Source organism: Macaca fascicularis, chromosome 1 (genome assembly GCF_037993035.2).
Source record: "Macaca fascicularis isolate 582-1 chromosome 1, T2T-MFA8v1.1".
In the NCBI taxonomy this organism is placed as follows: Eukaryota; Metazoa; Chordata; class Mammalia; order Primates; family Cercopithecidae; genus Macaca; species Macaca fascicularis.
Genome location: NC_088375.1, coordinates 163,447,693 through 163,470,579, shown reverse-complemented (window position 1 = coordinate 163,470,579; position 22,887 = coordinate 163,447,693). Strand labels below are relative to the sequence as shown.

Here is a 22,887-nt window from a genome sequence, read left to right as displayed (position 1 = left end):
GTGACACAAGCTGTGGTATTTCTTTTTGCTGGTTATTTGGAGAGATAATGGTTGGAACAGCCGGTAGCTAGGTAGTCAACATGCACAAATAGAGAAAAAAATGTGGAAAATCTATTCACTATAGCATAGAAGATAATTTTTAAAAATATAATCATGACAAATTTCGAGCTCATCTTTATCTTTTAGGAATTTCAAAGGCTTCTGATATTCTTTTGTGTTCATCCTCACACATCTATCTTTGTTTTGAATGAGGTTATCTTTAATAGATTTTGTTTGGGGGGCTAGGGAGTAGCAAAGACAATCTGTTGTTTTCTGAACCACTTTATGCCAGAAAAATCTGCAAATATCATGCTAAGATATAATAGTTTGTTTTCTTGCCAGGTGGTTAGATTTCATTCAGCAGTGGTATTTTATTAGAAATGTACTATCACAGATAATTTCCAGAAGGGCATTTGAAATGGATTATTATATGAAAAGGGAATTTTTAAATACCCATCTCTGTACTTAAAACTCCTGGATAAAATAGCAAGAGCATAGTTGGTCTAATGGGACCACTTAAAATTCTGTGTTGCAAAGTGCTCCTAAAGACAACTTTTAGTTCTCTCATAATTCTGGGTTGCGCCCACTCAGTCTGCTAGTTTTAATCATGTTGCAGGGAGGCTATTTGACAATTGAGTAGTAATGAGGTTTAGTGTACATTTTATTTAACCTTCTACCAGGTAGGCCAATTAAAATGTTACATCTGAGAAAGCACATATTCCAATTTCTGCCTAGGGATATAATCCATTAACTTACATTTGGACATACTTTTGCTTTATATCCTTCATTTAATGACATCTACCAATTCATTCTATTGCACTGTTTGCTCTCCTCCTCAAGGCCCCATGATAGATAATAAACCTCAAACTATGGATTTAATCCCACAAAAGATAGCTGGTATTCACTACACAGAACAGGAAAGACATACCTTGCCCGTGCTCATGCTTTGGCTAGCCATTTTCCAATTATGGCCAAAAAAGAAAAAGTGAGATTGGATGGGTTTTTTTCTAAAGCACCCTTTTCTTTCTGAAGATATCAAACAGCCTGATCAATAGGTAAATATTACTGTTACTAGAACCCTTTCTAAGTAACTACTGTTTTCCTATAATCCCAGTAAGGTAAAGAAAAATGAACCAATCTGGATCACAGAATCTTAGGAAACTCTAGTGTCTTCATAATGTCACTAGCATTATAAAAGCAAACAACAAACTAAGCTCAATTCTAAGGCACAATTTTTTTCCATAACATATTTCAATTACTTTTTTAAACGGAAAAAATATATAAAATTAAACAATTATAAATAAAAGTTTAGGCAGAACAATCAGGTGACTGAGTAGGGACACAAAGAAAGGGATGGAGGAAGCTGAACATGATATGACTTCATTATATCACACATTGTTACTAGAATTCCATTGTGCCATGTACAAAATCATGTCAGTTTGAGAACTATCAATCACATGGTCTAATTATTTGGCAAGTTTTGGATCTGCCCTTCAATTGTGGGCAGTCAGCTCAGGCTGCCATTACAAAATATCACAGACTTAGTGGCTTAAAGCATAGAAATTTGGTTTCTCCCAGTTCTGAAGTCGGGAAAGTCCACGATCAAGGTCCTGGGCAGGATTTGATCTCTGGTGAAGGCTTTCTTCCCGGCTTGCACACAGCCACTTTTGTCCCCATGTAGCCTTTTCTCTGAGTGTGCATCTCTCTCTGCCTCTTTCTATAAAGACATCAGTCCTATTGGATTAGAGCCCCATCCTATGACCTTCTAATGACACCATCTTTCCAATTACCTTCTAATGACACTATCTCCAAATATAGTTACATTGGTCGTTAGGGCTTCAACATATAAATTTTAGGGGGACACGATTCCATCCATAGCTGGCACTAAGAAAGATAAAGAAAGATTAATAGAATTTAAGAACTAATGTACGGCCATGTGTAGCAGCAGGGCTATGAATGAAGAAGGTAGAGCTTATGTAAACCTATTAATTTTCTTACTGAGCAGTTGAAATTAGAATCCCAAATTCAACTAAACATTTTTTAAAGGAACATGTTACTGCTGAATCAAAAGAAAATAAATTATATATGAAGATGAAGATGCACCATCCAGACCCTCCTTCAAGAAAGTACTTGTTGCTGAGCTGCTGGGAGTGACATCTGAAGACAGACTTTGGCAGTCAACTCCTGCAAGAATTGCTTCAGCTGTAGAGAGCCCCTCTCCCAAGGCCACATTCTTCTTAGGACAGCCGGTATCCAAAGACAGATTGAGGCAAGAGCATTACAAGATTGTTATTTCAACACAGTGTGTGAGAGCTCTCAGGAGCCATCTTAACTTGAGTTCCTATTGTGGTTGTCTGAACCCGTCATTGGGATCCACAACCCTACCACTTCACCCTCCATTCTGAGGTTGTTAATCCCATGGCACACTTTAATAAACATCCTGCACACTATACCTCGTCTGAACCTGTAATAGCTTAGGATCCAGTTTCATATTATATAAAAACATAAAAGATGATCAAAAGCAAAAGAATGATGCTGTTTTTAAGTATGCTGACAACTAATCTTACGTCCTGATTCACTTGACCCATCACTGTTTCCAAGAATTTCTATTTTCTTAGAGTACAAATATGTGTGTGTATAATTTTTACAAAAATTGTTTACCTGTTTTTTGACTAAATCATAGTCTTTTTTCCATGTCAGCACATAGTTTTACAGTACATAGACAATTTCAACATTCTTTTTGCCCCATTTTTTTTCACCCTAATTGAGGTCAAATCGACAAATAAAAATTGTGTACATTCAAGGTGTACAAATGATGTTTTGACATGCATATACATTATGTAATGACTACCACACAAGCTAATTTACATATCCATCACTTCATATAGTTACATATATGTGTGATCTACTCTCTTAGCACATTTTGAGCATAAAATATATTACTCTTAACTGTAGTCATCATGCTGTAAACTAGGTATCCAGAACTTATTCATCTTAGAACTACAAGTTTGTACTTTCACTAAAATCTCCTCTTCCCCTCCTCACTCCAGCTACCCCTAGTAACTACTCTTCTACTCTCTGTTTCTATGAGTTCGACTTTTTTAGATTCCATATATGAGTGAGATCATACAGCATTTGTCTTCCTGTGTCTGGCTCACTTCACTTAGCATAATGTTCTCCAGGTTCATCCACATTGTCACAAATGATAGAATTTACTTCATTTTTAAGGCTGAATACTGTTTGTGTGTGTGTGTGTGTGTGGGCATATATATATATTTGTATATAATGCCTACATATATACATACCAAATTTCCTTATTCATTCATTTACTTGTAAATATTTAGGCTGTTTCCATATCTTGGCTATTGGTGAATAATGCAGCAGTGAACGTGTGAGTGCAGCTATTTTTTTACTTTTTTATTTCAATAGCTTTTGGGGAGCCAGTGGTTTATGGTTACATGGATAAGTTATTTAGTGGTGATTTCTGAAATTTTGTTGCACTCATCACCTGAGCAGTGTACATTGTACCCAATATGTAGTCTTAATCCTCACCCTCCACTTCCCACTTTTCCCCCTGAGTCCCCAAAGTCCATTCTATCATTCTCATGCCTTTGCATCCTCGTAGCTTAGCTTCCATTTATAAGTGAGAACATACAATATTTTATTTTCCATTCCTAAGTTACTTCACTTAGAATAATGGTCTTCAATTCCATCCAAGTTGTTGTAAAGGCCATTATTTAGTTCCATTTTATGGCGAAGAAGTATTCCATGGTGTATATATACCACATTTTCTTTATCCAGTCTTTGGTTGATGAGCACTTAGGTTGGTTCCATATTTTTGCAATTGTGGATTATGCTGCTATAAACATGCATGTGCATGAGTTTTTTCATATAATGGCTTCTTTTCCTTTTGGTATTTGGGTAGCTATTTTGTTGAGATAGTGATTTTATTTCCTTTGGATATATACCCAGAAGTAAGATTGTTGGCTCATTTAGTATTTCTGTTTTTAATTTTTTAGAAGAACCTCTCTACTGAAATAGTGTACTGACTATAGTTGCACATCTCTTTTAGCCTTTAGTATATTTTAATTCAGTCCTTTGCCCTTTTAGGAGGCTGGAGGGTACTTTCATGACATTACGATATTTGAAGAGTAAAGACCAGTTTTTCTATAGAATGACCTTCAATTTAGATTTGGCTGATCATTTCTTCATAATTGGTTAATATTACATAGATGATGTTACAGCCTTCAATGTATATTATAACAAGAGCCATGGATTATGTCAGTTTGCCCCATTGATAATGTTACTGTTCACTAGATATCGCCATTTTAAAGGCCCCTTTTCAAGGAGGAAATGTTAATAAAGATTTATATAGGTTAAAACTCCTCCTTTCCCACTGAAACCATTTCTTTGTTTTTACACATCAGCTTATTTCCCAAAACCATACTAACCCACATCACATGACAAATCATGGGGACAGTATCAAAAGATTCGGGAAAAGTAATTTGAAAATGTGACATACATTCTCAGCTTGAAAATGTTTGTCTTTAAACAATACCAACCAGCAATCTTATCTTCTCGTTGTGGCCTTTTGTCATTTTGTGTCATATGGTGTCTACCCAAAAATACTTGGAAAACTTTGCTCAAGGATCTGAAGTCTCCTGACCTCTTGTCTTCTAAGATGTTGCTTCTACCTCTGTGTATCCTCTTTAATATCTAGTAAAACTAAAGTGGATCAGATGATCATCAGCATTACTTAAATTCTGTATATCAGATGAGGAAAAGTGAAGGTAAACCCAAAAAGATAAGAAACAATGTAATGCAGATTAGCACCAGCTGGGCCCTCCAAAGTTAGAAAAATGAAGGATGTTAGAGAGTACATTGAAAAGGGAAATGAAAAAAGAGAGAGGCACAAATGGAAGCAAACTGACTCCAAGTTCCTGTGAATAACTCATCCCAAATCCAGTAGCATATTTCTCTTTTAATATCTGAATCAGCCAATTTAGGTTTGAAATTCTGGCTCTTTTCTTTCATCCCTGTTTGATCACAGGTAAGTTACCTAATTAAGCTTCCCAAGCCTCATTTTCCTCATCAAGTAAATGAGAATAATAACACCTATATTGCATAATGATTGTAAAGATTAATAATATTGAGTGCTCAATTCCTAACTTTCCATAGCTATTAAACAAATGGTATCTATTGTTATAATTATCACTATGAACCTTTTTATGGTGCTTTGCAGTGTATAGACAATATTCCTATCAGACATTATCTGGTGCAATTATTGCAAAAAACGTTTACAGATAAGTAATGGAGGGTCAGTAAGATTAGCAAAATTAGTAACTTTTCAAGTCACACATTGACAAAATATTTGGTTTTGGGAACCAAAACCTAACTCTATTGATTTTTAACTAGTGTTTTCTTCACTATACCATGATAAGTTAAGAGTGAAGCAATAGTGCCATCTTCCTGCAAGAAAAAAGTATAATTATTCTTAAGTCTCTAAAGTAGATGAATAAATAGAAGTTGTATAGTTTATACAATGGTAATATTAATTAAAGGAAAAATGTGTACTCCAAATCAAAGAAAAGGAACCACTAAATGGAATTGTAAGAAACAATATTTCTTAGAAATGAAATGACTATCAGCATTTCCTGATAGAAGACATTGTTGTCAAATATATGTCTGAAGGCTCAACCATTGTTCCTTTGTCTTTCTTAACAGCTACAACAAAACAGATTTTATAAACATGATTATTAGATGTTCTAGCACTATTTGGCATGACTTCATGCTTGTTATAGAATTAATTGTTCTTTCTAGTTGACTTGGTGGGCACTTGTTTATACTCAGATGAATTAATTAATTATGCAAATGATCAATTATACAACTATTTTAATATATAAACTAGCCTGTGCCTGTATGAAATGACTTGCGTCTATGTGATCTTTAATCTATTGAAATATGTGAATAAATACATATATAAATAAATCATATAGATATTAATTGAGTTCTACTTTATGCCTTACACCATGCTTGGCTGCAGATTAACAACAACAACATAGTAGTAGTTGCCCTCAAAGAGACTGCAGTTTGTTGCAAGAAAAAAATGAATAGACAAAAAATATCATGTCATGTACAGCAATGAAGTTTAATAAAGTCTAGTTTGTGACATAGGTCATAAAAATAACAAAAACACATATTTCAGAACTCCAGAGAACGCATTAGGGTTCTGTTTCTTTTTCTGAAAATAGCTGAGGGGAGACAGTGAGTATTAGCCAGCTTCAGATCAGCAGTTCAACCACTGCGCTGAGTCATGGGCCTCCGGGTACTCCCCGGCCTGTGGTCTTGTTCCTTGGAGTTTCCTGTGGAGTCAGCAGAAATGACTTCTAATCCAATCCAAGGCCACCTTGCTCTTAGTCAAGGGCCTTTTGAAAGAGTTATGTCAAAGTATGTGTCATGAGCCTTGTAGGGTAAACTGATAAATATATATATATATATGTGTGTGTGTATATATATATAGTTTTTTTAAACCAAGTTTTTGCTCTTCATTAGGTGGCTTTTCTATAATATAAAGATGGAAATGGGATGAAGATGTTCACTGAAAATTAGGGTAACGTTCAGATGCCATAAAAATGTGCTCTGATACTTGGACAAAGGCAGCCCCTTTTGTGTGACTTTTTGTCTCTGATCATTTGCTTTCTTAAGCCATCATAATCATAGGATTCCTATATTACACTTACTTATGGTTTATAAAGTATTTTCATGCTTACTTTTTCTAATACAACACTGTGAAATAGAATGAATATTCTATTCTCCTTTGACAAATGGGGAAACTGAGACGTCACAAATTTATTTAATTTAATATCACATAGAGTATAAAGGCTGAGCTGACCATAAAACTCTGTTATTCAGGCTCTAAAATTATTGCTCTTTTGACTCCAAAACACCAGTTTTATGCTGTGCCATCCAAAGTATTATGGTGCCTTTTTCTCTGCTCTTTTTTTCTTCTTCTACTCTCCTCTCCTTCTCTCTATTTCTTTTCTTTCTGTCTCTTCCTTTTTTTCTCACTACATTCTCCATCCCCCTTTCTTTGTCTTTCCTTTCCTTTCAATCCTATGAGGCACAGGAATCTGGCAGCCAAGGCAACAAAGAACCGCTTCCATGGAAAAAGAGTAAGGAAAAGTAACATGGGCTTTTATATATTAACGGTTCTTGCAAACAATAACCAATGTCCAACGTTATTTTCGTCTGCCCCTGCCCATTTTTGGGTGAGTCCAAAACAAAGCCAACTAGAAACATCTGTGTATAAAGCATAACAAAAATAACATGTGTCACGTATGTGACACAGATGATACAACAGTGACTTTATTGCTGGTGCTTTTATAACTACAGTCTAAGAAGGATAACTGGGAAGTGGGAGATGGAACAGAAAAGTCATCTTAAGCACAGTATTTCCATTCCTCTTTTCTAGACTGAGGTAATACTGCCTTTTTGTTTCTGCCTCTTTAAAACATTTGTTGAGATTTCTATTTAAAACTCTTTTCGGAAATAACTGGAGCATGCACTTACTTGAGTAACATGCAGAACATTCAGTCCCCAACTCTCCAGAGTTCCAGAATGGCCCCTTTTGGAGTTTACAACTCATCCACCCATCTGTGCATTTAGTCCCCAGAGACCAGTGCAAAGCCAACAAAGATGAAAGTCTTTGGGAGTCTGTGCTTTTGAACATTAAACCACTGGATCTGGAGTCAGAAAAAATTTTGCAGTCCAGATTTAAGATCTCCCTTTAGTATTTTGTGACTTTGGTTAAAAAAAAAAAAAGCCTCTTAATTTCTCTACAATTTCCTTACCTGCAAAATGAAAAGACTGGACTAGGACAGAATCCTATGATTTTAAGATATTGTAGGAATAGCTTGTGTTTCCAATGCCCTGAAATGCTGAAAAAAATGCAGAAGGCCACTTGGGTAGATGGAAATCACTTTCCGGTTTATTTTTCATTGATCTTTACAATAACATTATAATAGAACAGATGTTTTTAAGGATTAATGAGTGATAGATATAAATTGCCATAATAATATTGCTTTACTGTTTTCATCCTGGTTCATTAACTGTCATTAGAGCTACCATGTGACTTGTATTTTGCATGTGGTGTGATGTAATCATCTAGTAGTTGTATTCTTTCCCCCACCAAAGGATCCCCAAGCCTACCATTTGAATCAATGGAGGTGTGAAATTCATTTCCAGATCATCTCTTTAGGAGATCACAAGGTCATTGGTTCTCATCAAGAATATGGATGAGGAAAACAAGATACTAGAATAGAGCAAGAAAAAGAGAAGCCAATTCCCACTGCTCCCTGAAGTTTAAATAGTTCCCCTGTGGTTTCAACCTCAGTTCTGTTCTGCTTTTAATTTAAAACCATTCTCTACCAGGCAACTGATTTTTGCTAGTCTCTTGGGTGATTTTCTAAGACAGATTTCACTGTATTCTACCCTTGTGTGTGCACTTAGCTCCCATTAGCAGTAATGGGTGTTATGCATGTATAGCTCCCATTAACAATAATGGAAATTATGCATGTGCATCCAGAGGAAAGGATGCTCCCCAATGTTGGAATTTTTTCAGAAGGAAAAGTACTCCTTATGCAGCATTTGGCTTTTGTTTTAGGCTCTTTATTGTGGTGACGATTTGTGCTGCAGACAATGAACATGGTGTGAAAGACTGCCAGCTTCCCGGTGTGCAATCTGTACAGTATTTTTTAAAAATCTTGGCTTATAATTTTTTGCGTGACTAAAACAGTCAGGCAATAGTCAGACAAAACTTGTTAAAGCGGTAAAATAGATCCAGATCAATTAATAAAGGGTCATGAATAGGGGCTAAATAAGTCCCCTACAGCTAGGAATTCTGGTAGGTAATGTCCCCTGTTTCAAGATAACCAACAGTATATTTGTACAGATGGAAAAAATAATTCTTTAAAAATAACCAAGTGCTATTTATGCAGACCATAATAACATTCCTCCAGATGAATGTGTCTTAACCCAAAGAGACAATTTCTATCATAACACGTTGATAAAAAAATGGTAGGCCAAAGGTGATATTATAAGGGGCTGTGAATCATTGGCATATTAATTTAGAACAAATCATGCAAAAAAGAATCTTTAACTTTAATATGAAGTCAAGAATATGATTCATCTTCCTTTTTATGAGTGGTAGAATACGTTTAATACTTGAAATGTTTTTGAGTTGTCAAAGTGAGGGTCTAAGTAATTTATCTCTTCTGAGAGTGCCTTTTGCTGAATATCCAGTATTATTGTTCATTTGTAAGATAAACTAGTCTGTGTCTAGTCTTGGACACCCCCTGGCACTGCTCGGTGATGAATAAAGTCAGACTCTGTGTAAGGGTTGGGTTCTGATAGTGAGAGTGAGGCACATAAAAAGCCCTGGAGTGTTTAAGAGCACAAGCTTTGGGGAGAGATCCACCTGCATCTAAATGCTGACCCTGTCACCTGGGAATTTATTTTACTTCTCTGAGCCCAAGTTACCTCATATGTAAACTGAGAATCATAATTCTCATCTTGTAGTTGTGAGGATTAAACAAGATCTAAAATTGCATTACCAGAACTATTATTAACAATTATTAATCTATTTAGGGAAATAAAATTTGACAGTGCTAGATGTCAAAACGTTTCTCTAGCCATATCATGTGGATCAGCATCAAATTATCTAAAATCTGTTGTGTAATTTAAATACAATCTATTTTTTATTATTTAATAATAAACATGCCTGTCATAACCTGTACTTCTATTTTGAGGGGAAGAATAAACATAACAATATTCTCAGGAAAAGAACCCCAAATACACAGGTTGACATCTGCTTTATTTTTCATCCTAACCAGACTTAAATCATTATAAACTTTAAATTTTTTAAAAACATACAGCTACACAATTTTTCTGAAAATGAGAACTCATATTTTTTCTTGTTTCCTTAGCATTATGATATTGAATGTGCAAAAATTTATAAGCAATGAACTTCTTTGCAAAGTTTATACATACATTCTAACTGTTGCTGTCTTGATAATGCAACATCATGTAAAAATATAGATTTTACCCATTAATTTTGTTCATTAGCTAGTCACTTAGAATATTGCTTTGTAAGGACAGACTATCCCCGTGTGATTAGGGCATACCTAATCAATCTTCCTACACCTTGATTCTTCATCTGCAAAATGAAAAGAGTAGTGTTAACTTCATCAGGTCGTTTTCAGAGTAAATAATTTAACATATAACATATGTGGTGTTGACAAGTTGATTCTCCGAGGAAGGTCTTGAGAATGGAGAGAGAAGCCTTAAGAAGGAACCACAGTTGTAGGCTGTGGAAAGCCAGCACAGCAGAGAGGTACTTTGCTCCTGAGGAAACACTGAGGTGGAAAACGTAAGTGATGATGAGAATGAGGAGGATTCTATGAGGCGATAAACGATGTATATTTTGCTGATTGCTCAGATTTTCCCAGGAACAGTGATATGGATTAGCTTTGTGTCCCCATCAAAATCTCATCTGCAATTGTAATTCCCACATTTCAAGGGAGGGACCTGGTGGGAGGTGACTGGATCATGGAGGTGGCTTCCCCTATGCTGTTCTCATGATAGTGAGGCAGTGCTCGTGAGGTCTGATGGTTTAGTTCCCACTCGCTCTCTCTCTCCTGCCACTGTGAAGACGGTACTTGCTTCCCCTTCACCTTCTGCCATGATTGTAAGTTTTCCGAGGCCTCCCCAGCCATGCAGAACTGTGAGTCAATTAAACCTCCTTTTTAAAATAAATGACCCAGTCTCAGGTAGTATCTTTATAGCAATGTGAGAAAGGAGTAATACAGACAGCATAGGCAGCTGTAATTAGTACATGCCTTGGTTCTTTTCAGAGAGATTTGCCGTGATGCTAAAAGGTGAAGCTTATTTCCAAAAGATCTCCTCTGCTTTGTCCTAGGATAGATGTTGAATTCCAATTTTATCATGGCCAATGACTACATTAAACAATTCCCCCTTTAATGGCTGATTTTTGGAAAGATTCATTTATTTAAAACAGAAAAATTGCATTGATTAGTGATTGGGGTCCTCATTTTTATGACATGTGTATCTGTTAATCAGGATTTGTGATTATGTCTAGTTTCCACAGAGTTGATAAAATCTGTCTTAATTTTTTTAAAATGAATTATCTGGAGTTTTCTTTTACTAAATATTTAATTTAGATTTTATTATTTATTTATTTTTGAAACACTGAACATAGCTTGTGGACCCCTTAAGGATCTGTGAGCTTGAACTTGTTACTATTGCTTATATATCACTGTGTATAAAATCTGTGCATGCTGATTTGTTCAGGTTCAGATAGAGTCCTTGGGTAATTGGTAATTAGTACCCCAAACACTCTCCATCCTCTTATTACTTTCTTTTTATTTCATAGCACTTATTACCACCTACACCTATACGTTTTGCTTTTGTTCCTTGTCAGTCACCATGAGGGCAGTGTCTTTGTCTATTGTTCTTACTGCTGTGTCTCTGGGACCTAGATTATTGTCTGTCATACAGTAGGTCCTCAATACCTGCTTGTTGAATGAAGTAGTTGATAATTGCTTCTTTTCAATAGCTACATTCTCCTGTATCAATGCAATGGGGGAAACAGGAGGTTTCTGTGTGGTTCTATCTGCAAGATAGGCAACATGGTACTGTGTACCAACTCCAACTCTTCGGCCAAAGATGTAGGTGTGAGCCCAACCTTTTCCATGAGCTATTTTGGCATGTCAGTTAATCTCTCTGAGCCTTGGATTTTGGATCTGTGTGAAGGGGAGAATAATAGTACCCTCACAGGGTTGCAGTAAAGATGAAACATGATAATATATATCCTATCGTTTCGTGGACTGCAAATCTTAGCTGTTACTAGCATATGGCATCACTGGAAAAAAATGAGACATTTGGGATATCATCCAAATAGTTGTGCTCTGCCTCTAAAAGCTATATGAGCTTGGGGCAAATCTCTTAACTTTTCTAGGTCTCAATTTCTGCACCTGGAAGAGAGTTGTTATTAATGATCCCAAATGTGCATCCAGGTAAGAAAATCCATGTCACTAAAGACTACATTTTTCTTTTCACATTCTTTCCTGTGGTTAGGGATTATATAGGTGTGCCTGCAATTTCTATGAAAATGCCATAAAAGAGATTTAATGTCAGGTGTTTGCTTCATTTTCTTATCACCATTAGGCATTGTCCTACTTAGCGTGACAAATTCACTGCCTAACAGTGCTCATGTTTTCAGTATCTTTTACTACAGCCGCCCAGGGTAGCTACAAGGAGCACCTTTTCCCACATAATTACTACTGTTGACGTGAGACAGCACATTTGACAGAGGCGGCTTGCTGTGTTGGCAGGAAGGGTGCCGAGTTATACTGGAATCTGGCCTTTCACATTCACATTATTCTGCCTTTGGAAGAAGGTGCCCTCCACCCCGCACTAAATGTGAGGAAGAAAACTGCTTTGCCTGTACAAAACACTCTATTTACAGAGACTCTCTGGGGGGGATTATGATAGCCATGGGCTGGATTTATGGGTGAGCTGTGCTTACCAGGTTACATCTTACAATGCAGGCTGATGAAACCCACTGTTCATGTTAACCGTCTGTGCTCTCTACACGGAGTGCAGCCTGTGCCTTCCCCTAGGAATCAGGAACCGAGGGCCTGGGAAGCTTGTGCTTTGCATTGAGGAGCTTGATAGCATGCAGCGGGATGGTGTTCTTAGGAAGGGAAACTTCCTTCAGGGCAACTTTTTTTCCCCCACATAGCAGATGTGGAATTCCTCTGTACCTGTTTAAAATTCTAGTTGGGGTTGTTAAACAGCAATTATACATGAAGCTATTGGGAACTAGGGTGAAGGTCGACAGAACAGTGTCTGGGTAGGCAGCTACACATTGGATTTTGGTGTGATAGGCAGAGTGACAGAGACTGCAACGATCAACTGGTCTTCAAGTACCTTATATTTCAGTTTAACAAACTGTTTTAAGGCTTGCCATAATCTCCATTCCAATTTGTAGGTCTACTCTTTCCCACTTTTCCCCAGAACATGTACTTAATTTCAATCAGGCAAACCTTACAGTTTGTAATAAGTCACATTCAAGTTCACCTGGTGTTACTTTGCTCATGTTATGCCTTTGGTCTACAGAAATTCATCGAATTCTACTACTTCTTTTAAGGTACAGATCAAATGCTGCCTGTCTCATTTGACCACAAAAAGCTATATAAATGTTTCCTTTCTCTGAACTATTACTATATTTTATGCTCACTTGTCAGATTTAACTCCCTCATAAATTATATAGCCCTTGATGTCAGAACAAAGGTATACACTTTTTCCAATTTCTCATGATCCTATGTGAATGTTGGAAATCTAGTCAGTTCACACAATTTTCTTGTTTTATGGTTGCAAAATTCCAAATGATTTTTAACATCTTTCTCCCGTATTAAAATGACAGTAGTTTTGATCTGCAATACTGTGTCTTTTATTTTGAATTCTTCTTTTTCAGTTCTTAAAGAGCCATGCAGAGTATAGCGCAGGCTCTGGCATATACACCTGCTCAAGAAATGTTAGTTTTATCAACACCACCTTCACTCGCTTTGTTTCCTGTGGCAGGTTGCTATGTCAACACAGAACATGTTTTATGCTTACTTCCTCCAAAACATAGTTGCCACCACATCCTTCTCCAAGGTCTTCAGAAGGAAGGGCAACTATAATTCGTTTATTTTTATTTTATTTATTTTCGGAGACAGAGTCTCGCTCTGTCACCCAGACTGGAGTGCAGTGGTGGAATCTCAGCTCACTGCAAGCTCCACCTCCCGGGTTCACGCCATTCTCCTGCCTCTGCCTCCCGAGTAGCTGGAACTACAGGCGCCCGCCACCATGCCCGGCTAATTTTTTTGTATTTTTAGTAGAGACGGGGTTTCACCGTGTTAGCCAGGATGTTCTCGATCTCCTGACCTCATGATCCACCCGCCTCGGCCGCCCAAAGTGTTGGAATTACAGGCGTGAGCCACCACGCCCGGTCCATAATTCATTTTCTTTCAGTCACCGTCTTTCTTTCCCCCTCCCACGGTGATAATTCTTTCTGCTAGTCAGTATTATTTCCAGCATCTTCTAAATTTATTTTTCCCTTTAACCAACGTGCCAACTACTTTCCCCTAGAAATCTTCCATAATTAATGGACTGTTTATGCATAACCGTAATATTATAAATGCCTTAAGAAAACTATTATGAGTGATAATATAGTTGGGCATTTTTTGTGCATTTCTTTCCAAAATGGTGGCAAGATCTTTCAATTGGGTTTCATATATATAGAATGCATTCAAAGTCATTTGCTTATTTGCTTAGATTTTCCTAATGCTTCCCTCGCCCAGGTGGGGGTGCAATGGCGCGATCTTGGCTCACTGCAAGCTCCGCCTCCCGGGTTCACACCATTCTCCTCCCTCAGCCTCCCGGGGAGCTGGAACTACAGGCGCCCACCAAGATGCCCAGCTAATTTTTTTGTATTTTTAGTAGAGACGGGGTTTCACCGTGTTAGCCAGGATGGTCTCGATCTCCTGACCTCGTGATCCGCCCGCCTCCACCTCCCAAAGTGCTGGGATTACAGGTCTGAAGCACCACTCCCGGCCCCTAATCATTCTTAATTAATTTTAGATGTAAATAGAATGAGACATTTTTCTGTTTTTTAAAAAAAATTTAGCACAAAAGTGCAGCGTGCAACAGCTGTTTGAAAAGAACCCAAAATGAAGAATTATAGCATTATGAACTGAAAGATTAATTATGTTTCTTATTAATTTGTTTTCGTTTTTGAAACTAGCTTGAATTTCTTCTAAAAGTTGATATTTTTGGGAAAAGGACACACGCTGTCTTAAAAAGTGTTGTATTGTGGAATTCGATCCATTTGAGTTTCTGGCTCAGCCATTCCCTAATCAGATGACTTTAGACAATTTATTAAACTTCCCTGAGCCTCACTTTTCTTGTATGTAGAATGAATATAGAATAGTTGCACCTACCTTTAAGATTTTTGGGTTTATTAAATTAAATAGTGTTTGTAGGAGACAACACAATGCTTGCCATATGGTAAACACTTGTTGCAACTCTGGAGTGATTGTTTCAGCCGAGAGCAAACTTTCCTTATTTTATAGCATACCAACAGTTTCCCAGGCACCTAACTTAGCCTGACATTATTTGTAGCTTTGAATTCACTGGAGTCCTGCCAGCTATGGCCCTTAGGGAGTTGCAGAGCTGAGGCTCCATTAATTGAATTGTTTGCCAGTGCCTTAAGGGCTCCCTATGAAAACTGGAGAGAAATGTGGGAGGTTTAGCCATAAACAAAATGTATAAAGGAGAAAATTAATTCATGGTTGTCTATTGCCTTAGCATTTACTTTTTCTATCTCATTGTTTACAACTGTCATGTGCCTGGGTATGTGTGACAGCAGCTGTAATGGGATCTGGCATTAATTCAGTTCACAGACATAAGTTTCAAGCATAATATGGTAACAGGTGGCCATGGTGATAAATAACAAGGGGCAGTTCAAGCAGAGTCAGAGAGCTCTAACATGGAGTACTTTTTACTCACATGTTTATTCATTCATTTATTCATTTTTACTCATCAAATATTTATTAAGGAACTTCTATGTTCCAGGCACTGGTCTAGGTGTCTGGGATATATAAGCAAACAGAGGCAGAATTTCCTGCGGCAGACGCTTAAAGTCTAGAAGAACAGAACAAAACAGAGTAAATATACAATCAAGTAGAACAGATACACAATCAAATATAGCAAATATACAACAAACAGAACAGATACACAATACAATGATAGGAGAAATATAGAAAGATAGAATAGTATAGAGAGGAACCTACCTGATATATGAGTGATGGAAGGTCTCCTTAAAGGAGTGTTATTTAAGCTGAATAGGCAATAGCAAGAGGGAAGTGTGTCTTGTTTCATGGAGAGGAAAATAAGTACGAAAAAGCACAGGGGCTTGAGTGAGCACGCTAAGAATGAGGGCCCGCAAGGCAAGCTAACATTTTGTCACGCCTTAAAAAGGATATTTTAAAAACTATTTATTCAATATTTATTTCTTGGGGCCAGGGAGAAATTGATTTTTCTATTAAGAAAAATTATATGCAAAACACATTCACCTAGTAATTCACTTCACTGGGTCAAAGCAGAGTCAATTTTGTGGAATTATTTAGCAAAACGTTCCCCATTTTCTTCTCTTTCTTCAGTTTGTGTGTGTTTTGAGCCAGAGAACTTCTTGGGAGGTGTACTAAAAATGCAAAATTTAGATAATAAAATAAATGACTCATTCCTGATAAATACCACTATGCCACATATTATTTGGGTTTAGAAATTTAGCTTGCTACCAACTTTCAGCTGTTACTCAAAATATGTTTTGCAGAAATATTTAAGAAATCAATTTGTGTAGGGGATGGGAGGATATTTTTATTTACATTTGATAATGCTGACTCCTTTTCCAGAAGCAACACCAGTGTACATTTTGCATTAAATGAGGATTTGGGCCAGGCATGGTGGCTCATGGTTGTAATTCTCCCAGCACTTTGGGAAGCCGAGATGGGCAGATCACGAGGTCAAGAGTTCAAGACCGGCCTGGCCAACATGATGAAACCACGTCTCTACTAAAAATACAAAACTTAGCTGGGCATGGTGGTGGGCGCCTGTAATCCCAGCTACTCGGGAGGCTGATGCGAGAGCTTGAACCTGGGAGGCAGAGGTTGCAGTGAGCCAAAATCGTGCCATTTCACTCCAACCTGGGTGACAGGCAAGATTCAGTCTCAAAAACAAACAAACAAACAACAACAACAAAAACCGAGGAGCTGGAGAGCCAAATTAGCAAGGCTGGTATTTCTAATGTGCTCCAATAAGGTGAACACCCCAGCTGGTGCAGCACCTAATCAGGTCCTTAAATAAAATGACTGGAGCATAAAGTATAAAGGAAGAGTATGTGAGACAAGACCGAAAAGGTGAATGGGGGCCAGGAACAATGACTCATACCTGAGTAGTCTCAGCTACTGCAGCAGGCTGACATGAGAGGATCACGAGAGCCCAGGAGTTCCAGGCTGCAGTGAGCCACGATCACCCCACTGCATTACAGCCTGGGTGACAGAATGAGACACTGTCTGAAACAACAACAACAACAACAACAACAAACTGAATGGAGTTTAGTTACGAAGGACCTTGTATGATATATGAGGAGTTTTCAGTTTATCTATTAAAAAATGTGAGACCATGGAAGAGTTTCAAGCAAGAGAATGACAAGGCAAAATTTTTGGTCTAGAAAGATCTTTCTTGCCTCAGTGTGGACCAAAGCCTCAGAGAATGACTTCAAAAAGGAAAACGCATTAATGGAATGTTGAAATGATTAAGGTGAGAAATGATAGTAGTTTGAATTAGGGGAAACATCAGTAAGGACGGAAAAAAAGTAGAGTTTAGGGAGTGTTGACACACTCCCTAATACCAGAAATATTAGGATAGGCATTATCAGGTGAACCTGTTGTCAGATAACGAAGCTCCATCCCCTAGACTGGAGTTCAAGGGCAGGACTACTCTAGTCCACAGTCACAAGCCATGAATGGTAGCAGTGAGATGAAGCTTAAATATCCAAGATGTGAGGAATTATAGACCTCCAGGTAATTAAAATGGGGATCCTGGGTATGGAACTGACATGCCAAGTAGAGACCTTTTTAAGTAAAAGACTATGAGAACAGGAGTGTGGGGGTGGGGGTGATAGTGAATGCTACAGTTCAGCGAGGATGTGGAACTGTGAGGGTCCTGTCTGAGGGCTTTCATGACATACTCTTGGATCAACAGCTAGTTGGAAAGAATGTAAGAGACTAGAATGCTAATAGCTGATAATGACATAATGTTTTACATATTCAGTTTTTGACTTCCTCCGCACAGCAGCCAGAATTGTTAAATAGAAACCTGATCATGTATTCCTCTGCTTAAGACATTTGGGGGTTAGGGGTTGGATCAAGACCAAAACCTTCCTTATGGTTTACATAGCCCTGAGTATTCTAGCTCCTGGGTTACCTTTTGACCTCATCTTAAGGCATTCTCCTCTATCCCTAGGCTTCAGCCATCTGAGTCTTCTTCAGTGTTTTAGTTTGTTTTGTTTTAAAAATTTTAAACAATACTCTGCTTATTCCAAGACCTCCAGACATGCTGTTTTCTCTGCTTTAAAACTCTCTTCTCTTCCTTTCGATGTAATTCTAGATTTTAGCCTTAATGCTGCTTTCTCAGGACAGTTCCCCTGTTATATATTCTCATACTCACTTTCACTTCTTTTTCATGACACTTATAATTAATTAATCATTTCAGAAATAAGTACTCACATGTCTCTCTTCATGAACAAACTATAAACTTCAAGAGAGGGAGAACCATGTATGCTTATTTGTTGTGGTATATCTTATGCCTAGCACAGTGCTTGACATATGTATATATTTAATAGATGTTTGTTAAATGAACAGTTGAATCCATGGATTATTTTTATGTACACTGTAGGTATGCCTTAATCCAAAGCATCAGTTTTCTAGTGGTGGCATCAAAGTCACCTCATAACAGAGAAACAAGGATCTTTGAATGGAAATGAGCCTTTCTAGTATCCTTTAAGTTATATTACTGAGGCAGTTACCTACTTTATTTAAGCAGAATGTTATCTTTGTTGGGCAAAAACCTAGTAGACAGAGAGAACAGAAATATACCTAAGCTAGTATGTTGAGGGATGTAATCAGAGGGTAGGAGAGCTAGGCTAGACCACCTAGTTTGAAGGAATGAGATCCATAAATACAGATCTTCCTAAGCAGAAGACAGATATTTGAAAGATAGTTTTTTAAAATATTAATTGAAAGTATGAGTTGTTAATTTTTCTTCTTGAATTTTCTACCTCCTCTGTCCTTCATTCGAACACATAACAAGTTCCCTACTTCCTTACCAGATGAAAGGTTTTTGGCAGGATTTTCTGGCTTCTGTTTGCCCTCTGAGGATAATAGAATTTGAAGAGAGAGCAAATTGGTATCCCTGTGTGAAAGCAAGAAAGACAGAAGGTTTCAAAGGAGAAAAAGAGCTTTCTCCAGGTTGGGGGTAAGAGACAGGTCTGCCTGTCCTTGAACAGAAGGGACTTTTACTTCTTCCCTGGAAGCACTCAAAAGTGTGGCAGGACATCAAGGGGCATATTTACATAGTGAACTAGGTAGCTTAGATGCCAAGCTTGGATTCTCAGCCTTATTCAAGATCCTCTTGAAGCACAAATCATGGCATGGAAATGGCACACCAGTGAATCTGATGATATCACATGGCTGCAGCAAAATTCAGCTTTTGCCAATGTGGACAGATACTGCTAGTGATCAATGTCCTAATGCTTAGATATGGAGTAAAACGCAGAACCGTAGCACAAACCTGAAGGTGGGAGAAAGCCTAGAAATAACTGAGGTTGAATTTCTAAGTTGATGGGACTGGCTACCCGGAATTGAAATTAAATGATTTATAGACAATAATGAAATGTAATTTTGCTTAAGATTTATACCTGCTACATTAAGCAAGCAAACAATAACAAAAAAGTTATATTAGTCTTCTCTTTATAAGAGTATAGCTTATTTTTACTTAACAATTTTTAAAATTTTAAGTTGAGTTAAATTTGCAAAATATTTCCGGGAACTTAGCACTGAACCATCTGCACTGACTGAATCAACTGATCTCATCAATAATAGACAGCTCTTAACAGTACCTTAATGATAAGAGTAATAAAACCAAATTCATGGCGAAGTGCAGTAGTGTGTGCTTGTAGCCCCAGGTACTTGGGAGGCTGAGGCAGGAGGATTACTTGATACTAAAAGTTCAAGTGCAACCTGGACAACACATTAAGAACCGCCCTCTTACACACATACACACATGCATGCACATGGGCACACACACGCCCTAATTCTAATTCACCATGCTGAACATGTCTATGGGGGCTACCCTTTTTATCGGGATGAAAAAAGAATTACACTGAGCACAAGTCTTCCAACAATCAATGAAGCACAAAGGTATGTCCTCCAAGGCAGTCAGATCTATGTTCTCTGCTATAGGAATGTGCAAAGGCAATATGCCTACTGTTAAGAGCAAGCTCATAACAGGCTGGCAATATCAACTTATCTTTGCTTGGTGGAGAACTGATGGCAAACAAATGAAATCTGGAAATCAGTATGTTGATTACTTATTTATTTGGCTTGATATTGAAATAAGCTTTTTCTATGTAATCAATTTTACTTGTGAATTCTTTTATTCCATTTTTAAAATTCTATTTTTTCAACAAATATTTATCGAAGGCTCATTATATAAGCTAGACATTTAGTTAGGTGCTGTGGGAGACATAGAAATAAATGAGCTACAGATTAAATACTCAAAGCATTTTTAACATCTGGAAAAATGATAACCCATGTACAAAAATGACTGTAACACAAGGCAAGTAGTAAGTTTGTAAAAGACGGGATAGAATGATACTTCTTCCTTTCCCTTTCCTTTCCTTTTCTCTCATCCTATCTCCCTTTCCTTTCTCTTCTTTCCTCTTCTCTTCTATTTCATTTTCTTTTCATCAACGCTGGTAAATACGATGTATAAAACTGTCCTGAAAAAGTAGAAAATACCAGGTTGGCAATTTCAGCCTCAGCTACCAACACTGGGTGTGTAAACTGACAGTAGAATTTAGGGAGTGGCAAAGAGAGTAGGTTCTGTCAATTTATATGGAATAATGTTTTCCAAGACAACCAGATGTGATTTTTTTTTACAAGTAAAAAGCCACACAGAAAGGCTGAGATGAGGCAAAATGAAGAAAGCAGGACCATTGGTATGTTGAAGGCAGCTCACATTATAAGAGATGCTTGTTGATTAATTAGGAATTTTGAAGCCAGTTGTAAAACTATTGGTAGCTTGCAGTCAGCCTAATGGGAGTATTTACACCAAAGAAATAGGTAACTACAATAAATCATGATTGTTTTAAAAACAGAAAGCTGTCTTACCAGTTCAACAATGGAAATAACACCACCAAGAGTTTTTCACCTTCTGATTTTCTTTTTATAAACAGAAAGCTCTTCCACGAGTTCACCAATGGAAATAACATCAAGAGTTTTTCATCTTCTTAGTGGGCAAAGGTATGGATATTTGGTGTGTGAGCTTCAAGAGTATCTAAGGGAGGTGATAACGTGGTTGAGAATATACCAGAGACTACAAACTGTCTGTACGTCCCACAGGAACAGGAAGCTCGTGCAGGTGAAAAGACTGGAGGAGGAGGTATGCTCATGATACCCAGGAAGTCCACCTCCCACTTCTTTGGTCATCAGAAGTAAGACAAAGGACAATTAAATGAGTGGTTAGTAGTTGTTTAGAGAAAGAGAATTTTCACTTCATATGCTAGTCATTGATAATATTTGCCATTGTGGTTGCTGTTAAGTAAGTTTCTTCCTGCAGGCCTGTGAGAAGGCATAGTACATGAAAGTAGCAGTGCTTTCAACCTGATTATTATTATACGGTATGGACTTTTATTATATAACAAGCAACACTTACATTTTGTTATTCACTTATTTCTTACTATACACTTATACATATGCAGACACAGTAATAAACATCTAAGTGGTACAAATAGGTACAAAACCAAAACTAAAAGTCTTTGCCTTCTAACTTCAATAAGATGTTTCAGTCTCATCCTGCATTCTACTGCCTTTAATATGCAATCAGCCACACTTCCCAAGGGGCTTTAGTCCCTTTTGTTAAAAAATAGTAATAAAGATCAAATCTAGGGGATAGAAGTAGAGATTTTAGAATTTTATGTGAGAATTGGGGATGCAGCATGCTTATGAAGCCACCTGAGTTACAGGGCAGAATATTACTTTCTTTTTAAATAACAGGTAACAATTCTCTATCGTTATTTTCAATTTAACCAAGTTTTTATTTTAGCACTGAGAGTTTTTAATCTAATTTCTCCTTCCTCTGGTAGATTTGATGTTATTTATTGTCATACCAAATAGCATTTTGTCTCCTATATTTGGAAGTTGTTTTTTTTTTTTTTTTTTTTTTTTGAGACAGACTTTTGCTCTTGTTGCCCAGGCTGGAGTGCAATGGCATGATCTCGGCTCACCACAACCTCCGCCTCCCGGGATCAAGCGATTCTCCTGCCTCAGCCTTCTGAGTAGCTGGGATTATAGGCATGCGCCACCACGCCCAGCTAATTCTGCATTTTTAGTAGAGATGTGGTTTCTCCATGTTGGTCAGGCTGCTCTCAAACTCCTGACCTCAGGTGATCTGCCTGCCTCGGGCTCCCAAAGTGCTGGGAGTCAGTCTTTTCTTACTCTGTTTTTGTCCCTTGCCTCAAGTACTCTAGAAGTGACTACCCACACAACTCCCCTTATCAGCATTTTATAGGAAAAACCATCTGAAAAGTAAAATAAATATCTTTTCCCACAGAATTATAAAGAATATACAGGCAAAAGACACCTCATGTTTCATATGGAATGATAAATAATTTGAAGAAAAAAGGACAAATCTTTGAGATTTAGCCTAAAACTATTTTTTAACTTTGAATTTCCATGGGCATTTGTCAACATTTATCTTTGATTTCCAATAACATTGGTATTAAATTACAGTGAATATATACAAATATTTATTAGCTCAATATTATTTTATGAGTCCAATTTTTCAATTAGAGAGTCAGATAATACTCTAAATAATGGTCAAAAATCATCAGAATATTTTGTGACCCCCAGATTCAGGTAGAAGAAATTTCTGTATATTGTCCCA

At 37.3% G+C, this 22,887-nt stretch overlaps 1 long non-coding RNA gene across 1 annotated transcript in view; it reads left to right on the top strand.

The window, feature by feature from the left end:
* The window catches only part of LOC123568330 (uncharacterized), a 144,417-nt gene extending 122,642 nt beyond the window's left edge, over positions 1–21,775 (top strand). Inside the window, exons 3-4 of the long non-coding RNA XR_006691570.2 lie at positions 6,592–6,649; positions 21,179–21,775. This is a non-coding gene — a long non-coding RNA (uncharacterized lncRNA). The remainder of the gene's footprint in view (positions 1–6,591; positions 6,650–21,178) is intronic.
* The last annotated feature ends 1,112 nt before the right edge of the window (positions 21,776–22,887 follow it).